The sequence below is a fragment of the Myotis nattereri genome (assembly GCF_964212035.1).
Source record: "Myotis nattereri genome assembly, chromosome: 16".
NCBI lineage: Eukaryota > Metazoa > Chordata > Mammalia > Chiroptera > Vespertilionidae > Myotis > Myotis nattereri.
Window position 1 is genome coordinate 19,798,781 of NC_138091.1, and position 9,946 is coordinate 19,808,726.

At 53.3% G+C, this 9,946-nt stretch overlaps 1 pseudogene across 1 annotated transcript; it reads right to left on the reverse strand.

Annotated features, from left to right (window-relative positions):
• Positions 1–297: 297 nt before the first annotated feature.
• LOC308531820 (phosphofurin acidic cluster sorting protein 2-like) lies at positions 298–7,743 on the reverse strand (annotated as a pseudogene). The gene is made up of 6 exons: positions 7,719–7,743; positions 7,265–7,379; positions 7,003–7,021; positions 6,797–6,907; positions 2,348–5,205; positions 298–453 (listed from the first exon to the last, which is right to left on the reverse strand). The product of its transcript is annotated as a phosphofurin acidic cluster sorting protein 2-like (transcript).
• Positions 7,744–9,946: the final 2,203 nt, after the last annotated feature.

Consider the following 9,946-nt stretch of genomic DNA (forward strand, 5'->3'; position numbering starts at 1 on the left):
AAAATGTGATGTGACGGTGGCCAAAAATTGTGAATGTGCTTCATGATGTTGGAATTGATGCTCTGAAGGATCATAGAGTTAAATGTTATATTATTTAAATTTATTGCAATAATATTTTATTAAATTTTATTGAAAATACATTTTATTTTACTCAATAGTATAAGAAAAATGCATTAAAATTCTAAGTATATGTAAGATAAACACAAACATTTAAAAACTGCAACTATTGGAGAGGGGAAGCCCTCTCTGTCATGGCAGCTGACACACACTGAGCCCCAGGATCTGGCACCATAGGCCTCACAGGACCTGAGGCGAGTGGCTCACGAGCTGCAGGTGGGTCCACATCTGGGAGCTCAGGGACAGCTGTGCCTGGAGCCGGCTCTGGCTCAGGAGAGGGCACCAGAGTTGGCGTTGCCTCTTCAAGTATTTCTTCATCTTGCTCTGGAGCTGCTTCTGTAGATCCAGGAAGAGACCATGTTACCACCATGACTGCCTTTTGTGTGCCTTCCAAGGAAGGAACCTCCCATCTCCATCACTGAAGTCCCAGTTCAAGTCCCCACCCCAGGAAGTCCTCCAGACTGCAGGCCCTGAGCACTGACCTGAGCGGCTCTGTGCTCCTGCCTAAGCCCAGCCTCTGGGAGGTCTTCTCTGTGTGGTCCAGCCACGTGCCCTCCCCTCACACACACCACCCACTCCTCTTCCTCCTGTGTCTCCGCCTCAGTGGGCTCAGGTGCTCCAGCTGTGAATGGAGATGCTGGGCCTGGTTTGGCAGCTCTGGGACTGGAACGGTGAGCTCTATGGAGGCCAAAAGCATGATCAGGCTGGGAAATTCTGGCGGCTGATAAAAATCCTAAGGATACTGGTCAGCCAGATGCCCAGGATGCAGGAGATGGCCCTGGGGAGAGAGATAGACAGACAGCAGGGTCTGAGGCCTGGCCTTTCCTTCCCACAGCCCTCCCAGAGCACCACTCAGAGAGCCTGGGGTCCTGTGCTTGCTGCTCCTGCCCATCCACAAGCCAGACCTACTCCTTGTCCACCTTCAGTCTGGCAGTCCTGGCAGAGACGCGCCTGGTCAGCCAGGAGGGGCTGGCACAAAGCCCTCCTAATGACAGCTCTGGATCAATGAGGAACCACCTGCCCCCTTCTTCAGGGGAACCCGACATGCTCTCTCAGTGTCCCTGTTCCCTCCCTCTATCCTCCCCCACAAATGGCACCTCCATGAGGACAGGGAGGGCTGGTGTCCACTCTGTTCATGTCGCTCATTGGCACACAGTAGGTGCTCCAGGAATAGTTGACCAACAAACAAACAAACGAACTTCGTCTCCAGCCCTGGCTCTTCACAGCCCACATAACACCTCGAGCTTTGGCTCCTGCACTTACGTGCTGCCTAATTCACTAGCTGTCCTGTGTGGTTCTCCTCCCGCTGACACTCAACTCCCACAGGGCAGGGTACACCTGCCAAGCTGCCACTGAGGAGGTTCTACCAGATTAGTGAGCAGGGTCCCTGGATAGGGGTGCAGGCAGGGGTAGGATTATGGATTTTCTGAGGGGCTGACCAAGGACAGGGACACCTCATAGAATCTCCACTCTCTTTATCTAAAGAGAAAAGAGCTTAGCCCAAGGCCCTGAGGAAAGTCAGAAATAAGGCAGAGGCTTCATCAAGAGGAAGAGAAAATGGCCAATTAGCTCAACCACAGCCCCTCCAGCAGACCTCCCCACTGTCCAGGCACCCAGAGAGCACTTTCCAGGGAGGACCTCTCCCCCTGGTCCCTACAATAACCCTATGAGGCTGGGCCTAGGCTCTCCCCATGTTCAGATGAACAAACACTCGGAGAGATGCAGTGACCTGAAGACTCACAGCAGCAGGTGGCTGAGTGACCACGGTGCTGTGGACGGGCAGGGCTCCCCTGGGACATGGTTTGTCCCACACACGTTGGTTAGTAACACATGCTCTGTATTCACACAGAAAAGTAAGGATGAAAGTGGGGTCACTGCTCATTTTGTCCAGCTGGTGTGCCTGGTGGTCTGCACTATATAGGTCCTTTTCTTTATTCCCTGTGAGGCTGGAGTTTATTGGGAACCACAAGTGGATGGTGTGGGGCCACTTGGCGGGTTGGCAGCTGGGGCCAGGGCTGTGCTGACTGGCCTCCATATTCTGCTCAGGATGCCCCCAATGGGAGGCCAGTCCTTGGCATCTGACCACCAGCTCTGAGTCCTGTGGAGGCGGAGTCCTGGCTTCCAGGAAGGGCAGGTGGAGAAAGGAGAACCCTTCTGGCTGGGAGTGTTAGGGGTCCTGAGGCCAAAACACACCTTCCATGATTCTCCAGCTCAGAACTGCCCACCTGACCTCCCACCCCAGAGAGTTCTGGTTAATCAGCAGAGCAGGTGGGGCTCCCAATGGGGCCACCACATTAGTTTCCGGGTTGTGAGCACATTCATACTTAAGAAGGTTTCTCTTTGTGTTTCCAGGGTCAATCTCTGTACTAAACTGAAACGTTAACAGAAGAGCAGGTGGGCCCTCCTGTGTTTGGCATCGGCAGGGCCACAGGCAGGGCTGGGAGGTGGATTCGGAGCGTCTGGAGATGCAGATGGGGAAGTCTGGACGTGAGAGGACCCTGGGCTGCCAGCTGGAAGAACTTCACGTCATTCCACACCACACCTTCCATGAGGACCCGCAGCCTGTTCTGCTGGTGCTTCGCCCTGCAGGCCAGGCGGCTTATGCTCTCAAGGCACTGGCTTTTGGATTTTGGACTCCACGACCTTGTCCTTGGTTTTCTTGGGCAAAAACAGCACCTTCTTTTTCTTCTCCTTGGTCACCACTGTCAAGGACATGGTTGGTGTTACTGTGGCCTCACCACTGCTGGGCAGCCTGCTGACCTGAAGAGAGTGGAAGGTGCACTTGAGGGTGTTGATGGCGGTAGGCAGGTCTTTCTTCTTCGAGTCTCTCTTCTTGTCTGTGGGCTGGGCTGCCGTCCAGTAATCCACCTGCCGCTCCATCAGCGTGGCGCCATCGCCCTGGCTGGGGGAGGACAAGCCCCACTCACTGACCGGGAGCAGAGTGGGGTGACAAGGCCTCATTGGCGACCAGAGGTGTGGACAGAGGGAAGGATGAAAGCACGCTGCAGCCCATGGGGGCCCATCATCTGAGTCTCTTGATGTGTTGCACTATCCCAACTTTCACCCACTCCCCCGAAGGGAATGAACTATAAGAACTCCTCGTTGGGGCTCTTCTGGTTGTAGGAGAGCAGGGCTTCCTCGATGGGCAGCTGGGAGGCACAGTTGGCCCCGTGATGTTCTGTGTGATTCTTGTCACAATGTCCAGCATGTCCTGTATGGCGCTCTGGGCCTCCAGATTATGGAACAGGTCCCACCAGGCCAGGTCCTGGAAGAAGCTGTTGTAGCGGTAATGCACGGAGCCCAGGTACCTGGCCATGGGGTGGGAACCCAGTGAGATGACCAGGAAGCTCATGTAGCCCAGCCAGTGGAGCATCTTGTAGGACAGCAGCTCCAGGAAGATCCACAGCACAGCGCTGAAGTAGTGACCCTGCCACCAGGATCTTCACCGGCTTCGGGGGCTTGGAATTACAGTTACAGTATCTCTGTATCCGCCAGATGATGGAGCTGAAGGCCACCTGGACGTCAGCCGTGGAGTAGGTTCACAGCAAGGCAGCCTGTGCCCCCACAGGATGTCCGAGGGGAACTGTTCCTGCCAATCAGAGGTGTTGACCAGGATGATGTTCTCTGGCAGATGGTCATCAGAGATGGGGATGTGGTTCAGCTGGTTGTACATGGTCTTCCTGGGGGTCTGCAGCTGGCTCCCTGGGTGCAGCCATGCTCATTGTCTGGGCTCTTGGCTCGCTTGTTCTGTGGCTGTGCCATCTGCTGCTCCTTCAGGTACCTGCCCAGCCATGGTGGCCAGGACGCTTCCCCTTGGCCTTGGTGGAGGGGATGATGAGAGATTCGGTCTTGGTGATGCGCCCACTGGGCAGCAGCTTCTTGGTGAGCATGTCCAGGGCTAAGGCCTCTGCCTCTGGGCTGTCCTTGGGCGGTGCTGGCTGCTCCCCTGGGTGGGCATTCTGTGGGGCACTGAGTCCAAGACATCACTTGGCTGCTTGCCGTCTGAGGCCCACGTCTTCTTGGTCATGTAGGCCGGACTCGGAGGCTCCTCCTTGCTCCGGGCACTGTGGATGCTCCTGTTTGAGCTGGAATGTGACAGGCCTTCAAAGTATGGCCTGAGCTTGGGCTTGGCGGTCCTGAGAAGGCTGTCATCTTCTTCCCTGTCTGGGCTACTGTCGCTGGTGTTCTCCAGCATGTCAGACAGAAGGTGAGGTCCTCCTCCACTCGGGGCCATGATCTGCTGGGTCCTGCTCCAGGTCCAGGGCCTCCTCTGACACTTGGGCCCTGCTCAGCCAAGACACAACTTTCTCCTTGATGTACTGGTGCCTGGTCATGTACATCATTCTTATCATCGCTGGCACTGCTTTTTGGGCTTCTCCACATTGATGTCGTCCTCATCCAGCTCTTGTCCTTGTGCAGCATCATCACTGGCCTCCTGCTCAGAGAAGTTCTCATGTTCCCCTGCAGAGTAATGAACCCTGTACTTGGCCTTGGGGCTGGCCTGCATGGCACTGTCCTTGTGTTAGATGGGCTGACTGCACAGGGAGGAGATGCTGACCTCAGCCACGTTGGTGGAGGGCCCCTTGATGCTGCTGCTGAGGCTCAGCACCTGGCCACCTCGAGGGGTCGCTGTGTCACCTCAGCCATGTCGATGGCACCCAAGGCAAGTGAATTGTAGACCAGGATGGTCCCCTTGTTATAGCACTTCCTCTGCTGCAGCATGATATGCAGCTTGTTGCCTTCCCTCTTCAGGAAATGGGGGTACTGCAGGGAGAAGGTCAGCGCCAGGTCAGTCTCCACTGGTCCACTGGGAGGCAGCATAATCTCCTGCATCTTCACGGAAATCACCACAGTGATGAGCTCCTTCTCCAGCTCCTTGTAGATCAGCAGCTTCTTTAAAGTCAGGCTACACAACCTGGGCATGCAGCTGGGGCTGGAGCAGTCCACCTCCCAGGTAGAGAAGAGGTTCAAGGGCACAGGTGTGCGTAGGGTGGTGGGCATGCTGGCCAGGCCCATGGGCAGCCACAAAGCTGCAGCTGCAGGCACCAAGGAGGAGTTATTACTACTCGGGGTTGATGGTTTCTCTTCCTGTTTTGGGACAGAGGAGGGACATGGCGTCAGAGGCAGCTCATGAGCTGCCAAGTTGGTTGGGGGCATCAACTCAGACTGAACCCCTAAGAACTCTGTGATTGGTGGCAAGAGGTGGGACATGAGCGATCCCAAGGACAGTGTGTGGGAAAAGAGACCACATGCTCACTGACTAGCTCAGGGAAGGCCTGCATGGTGGCCTTGCAAACCCAGAGACCTAAAGTTATCACAAAGGATGTTCTAAAATGAAAACTCTTAACAAAAGCAGTTTATGGTGGGCAGTCATGTCCTAGGCTGGCATCTTCCCTGACAAAGGTCAAACTTTACCTTAACTGAGGCTGTCTATTGTCTTTTTGCATCTACAATAACATATCTTTGGAATGTCAAACGAATTTCCCTTTATTTAGACCCCTCAAAGCATAGGCAATGCTCTGCAGAGACCGCAAACCCCTCATTGTTACTGAGTTCATTGTTGACTGGTAACTACCCTGCACACACCTAAGTGAAAGAAGTGCGTGTCTATGATTTTAGTGTTTATCGAATCCCAGAGGTTTCCCCCCTTCGCTTTCTCCTGGCTCCCTAATCTATCCCCCATGGATTTTATGGAGCCCACATATGTCTCCTCTTTTGATTGTAATGTCTAAAATAAGGTGCAAAACTGCCATTCTCCAGAGCATTATCTCAATCCGTTAAGATTTGGCTTCCTGCAATCATCAGCAGTTTGACTCAAAGAAATTCACAAAAATTCTCAGGTTTGAATGTTTCTTACATTGAGAAAAGAAAGGGTTCTTGGCAGGAAAAGTAGAACTGTAGGTGAGGACTGAAAAACATTCATATCTTAGTCATTTCTGAGCAGAGGATGGACAGCACCTCCCTGTGTTAACAAGGTCACCCCGGGATTTCTGACAGAACATCCCACTCTAACATGGGAACACGGAGGCATTTCCTGGGGTGAGGGGGTCTGGATATGAGGACAAGTGGGGTGTTCAGGGCAGCACTGTTGACATGACAACAGGAGGGGATCACGTCCAGTCCCACAGCAGTGAACAGCTGGATCGCCAGCCCTGATAACAGGCCCCCCTCCCGGTATGTTGTGCAGCCCAGGGAGGCCCCAGCTCCTGACCTGGAGGGGCCAAGAGGATGCGGTCCTCGGGGCAGCAAATGGCAAAGCAACAGACTTGGTACCATGAGCCCCACATCCTTTTGGAAAAAGCATCCCTATTCGTCACAATGATGTGTCAGAGTGGGAGGTGTGTAAGGGTTGTCAGGCCAACATGGGCACTTGGACACGGGCCTTAAAAGGGAAACTCTGTAAAAAGAAGAAAAACACTCTTGACTGAGCATGATGTGAAATGGTACAAAAGTCTCTCTTCTGATATTCCTAAAACTTTGTGGACAGTGACTTTGAACTCATCTGAAAGAGGATGGACAGTGAGAGTGGGTTGGGGGAGGAGATGAGGACCCAGATTCCTTTGGAAATTGGAATCCAGGAGGGATCTCAGGGGAGTAGCAGGGAGCCTTCTCAAACCCGAGGGCTCCCTTTGACTACATGGGATCATGGAGTCTGGGTCAACCCAGCACCTACACTCACCCTGCAGCCGTGCTGCACACTGGAGAATGTATGGGGCACCTGTGCCTCCTGCAGGGGCATGGAGGTGAGGACCCCATCTGTCAGCTCCTCTCTGTTCTCCTGTGCGGAGCTCTGAAAAGACAGTTCCCAGTCACCAGGCAAAGCCTCAGAGGCCTGTTTTGTTGGTTCTCTGCCCCTGTGACCCTCCACTCCAGACACACACACACCATGGTCCGCTTAGACCCCCTAAGGGGAGGAAAAGGTGTGACAGCCTGAGGGCCTAGGACTCCCATTGGCACAGATAAGGGACCCCTCTGGAAGCCCATCTCCACCTGCCTGCCCTGTCCTGGGGTGTGACCATGGCAGGACTGCTAGGTTATCCAAGACCCAGAAGCCTCTTTCTATCCCGGGGAATATGTGGGCTGCACAGGGATGGCGCACAGAGGTGGCCTAGCCAGGATTCTTCTGACCCCGGCCACCTTGTGTTACCTGAGGCCGTATTCTAGAAAATGGCCAGATACGTCGGGGATGAGGGTTGAACCAACGTCGGCACCGTCTGGAAAAGCTCTCACTGCGGGGTCTCCGGAAGCAAGAGCACCAATCACTGGGAACACAGCAACAGAACATCTTGCTCTGGCAAATGCCTCTTGGCAAGTGAGCTGCCTGGTGGGCTAGATGTGGGTGCCTGGTTACAGGGGTTCCAAGTCCTATTGGATAGTGACCTCATACCTGGGATTGTCTTCCCTGAGTCCCCTCATCTCATGACAGCTATGCAAATAGTCCTGTGGGCTGCTGTCTGCAGACCCCTCTCCATGAAACACCTTATCTGTACACAGTGGCACCAGCACACCCCTCTGCGCAGCCCCCTAGAAGCTCTGGGTGCAGCCAGGGTCCCAGACTTGAGGAAACTGACCTGGATTCAGACTCAACCCCTCATTCTTACCTCTTCTTGATCCTGGATAAGTCATTGTGCCTGTCAGGGCCCATATCTCTCCTGCCTGCACAATGGGTTATGAAGCAAGAACTTCTTAGGACTGTTCAGGCTCCTGTGTGGGAGGAGCTGTAAAGTAGGAGGAGAACAGTCACATGTAGGTCGTGCCTCCAACCTCTTTTCCTTCCTGTTGTCACCTCCTCTGTGTCTGCTTTTCTTCTAATCCCACCCAAGGTCATCACATCTAGTGTGTGTGTGTGTGTCTGTGTGTGTGTGTCTGTGTGTGTGTGTCTGTGTGTGTGCGTGCGCACATATGCCAGTGCTCCCTTTCTGGATCCCAGAAGAAAACGGCCCCCACATAGGGAGGAACAGGCAGGAGCTGCCCAGTATGTCAGGATTTCTAATTTCCAGACCAACTCTGTGGGGGAGGTGGGAGCCTTGGCCTGGAAGGTCTGAACATTCCTGAACTCTGGACTCTGAATGTCATGTACCCTAGACAGTCCCTGCCTGTCTATGGGCCTCAGTTTCCCAATTATCCAATGAGGGTGTGATACAGAAATTTCTAAGTCAGTCAGCTGAGCAGCGTTCCTGCTATGGGAACCCACTGACCATCAGGGGGCAGCTCCTGCGTTGAGTGTCTGCCCCCTGGTGGTCAGTGCACGTCATAGCGACCAGTAGTTCGGTCACTAAGGCTTTTATATATATACTAGAGGCCTGTTGCAGGAAGATTCCTGCAAGAATAGGCCTTCCTGCAGCCAGAGCAAAGCAGAGAAGTGAGCTCCCACCTCCGCCGCCCCGCTTGCTTCCTTCCCACCTCTGCAGCCCCACTTGCTTCTCCACAGCTTCACTCCCTTCTGCAGCACTTGGCTTCCTTCTACATTATCTTCAGTCTTTGCTCCATGCCTGTGGATGCAAATTAGCCACCATCTTTGTTGGGTTAATTTGTATACTCATCTGATTGGCTGGTGGGCATAGTGGAGTGACACCAATTTGCATGTTTCTCTTTTGTTAATGTAGATAGATTATTTTTTCTATACACCATTCAGCTCACATTTATGTTATATATACATACAGACTTACACAAACCCACACAGATAGATATAGATATAGATGATATAGATATCGATAGAGATAGAGATAGAGATAGAGATAGAGATAGAGATAGAGATGGAGATGGAGATAGAGATAGAGATAGAGATAGAGATAGATAGAGATAGATAGAGATAGATAGATATAGATAGATATAGATAGATAAAGATAGAGGTAGAGGTAGAAGTAGAGGTAGAGATAGAGATACAGATAGAGATACAGATAGAGAGACAGGCTCAGTGTGAGAGTGAGACCAGGTGACAGCCTGGGAGAAAGGGAGCTGACCTAGGAGCCAGGATTCATGTTCTTAGTCTCCACTTTGCCCCCTACTTGCTGGGGTCACTGCAGGTACCCCCCCTTCTCTGGGCCTCAGTCTCCACAACTATGAAATGAGGGCATTGCTTCCGATATTCTTTTCAGCTCTAGCATGTGGGTCTTCGCCGTGGAGGTGATAAAGAGCTGGGATGACAGGGAGAAGTGGGCAGCAGATGCCCAGGGTGTGTGGCCCTTGTCCCTCTCTCTTTCCCTCACTCGGGCTCTGGGTGGGGAGGTGGAGCCCCAACAGCTCCAGGGAGATCGGCATCCATTTGTCCCTTGAGGATCCCCCAGTCCAGCCCAGGTCCAGATGCTTAGACATACTTTTTTGAGTAAATATCATGGTAAAAAGACATGACATTTCCGGGGCCCGTCTTCAGCATTAATAAAGGATTCCAAGAACAGGTGACCTTTTCACAAAGGATTTGTAAATGCCAAAAACTACATGAAACCTCTCTTTGTGAGGCAGACAGGACCGTCACAGCTCAGCCTTTATTCCCTCACATGTGAGACCGGCCCTCGCTTCTCCCAGTTCCATGTGCTGTCCCAGGGGAGGAGGGACGTGGTGGTGGTGGTGGTGGTGATGGTGGTGGTGGAGGAGGAGGAGGAGGAGGAGGAGGAGGAAGAGGGGAGTAGAGGAGGAGGAGGGAGGGGAGGAGGAAGAGCAGCAAAGGGACAGGGCAGCCCTGAGAATATTGTGGGGCTTATGGGACTCTCAGCCACTGAGCAGGCCCGTGAGGACAAAGCGTGAAGCTGCCTTTCCTTAGCCACCACCGCAGGACTGTGTGTCCTGACTATCCAGGCCAAGGAAAGGGTGGCCCCTTCCAGCAACCAGC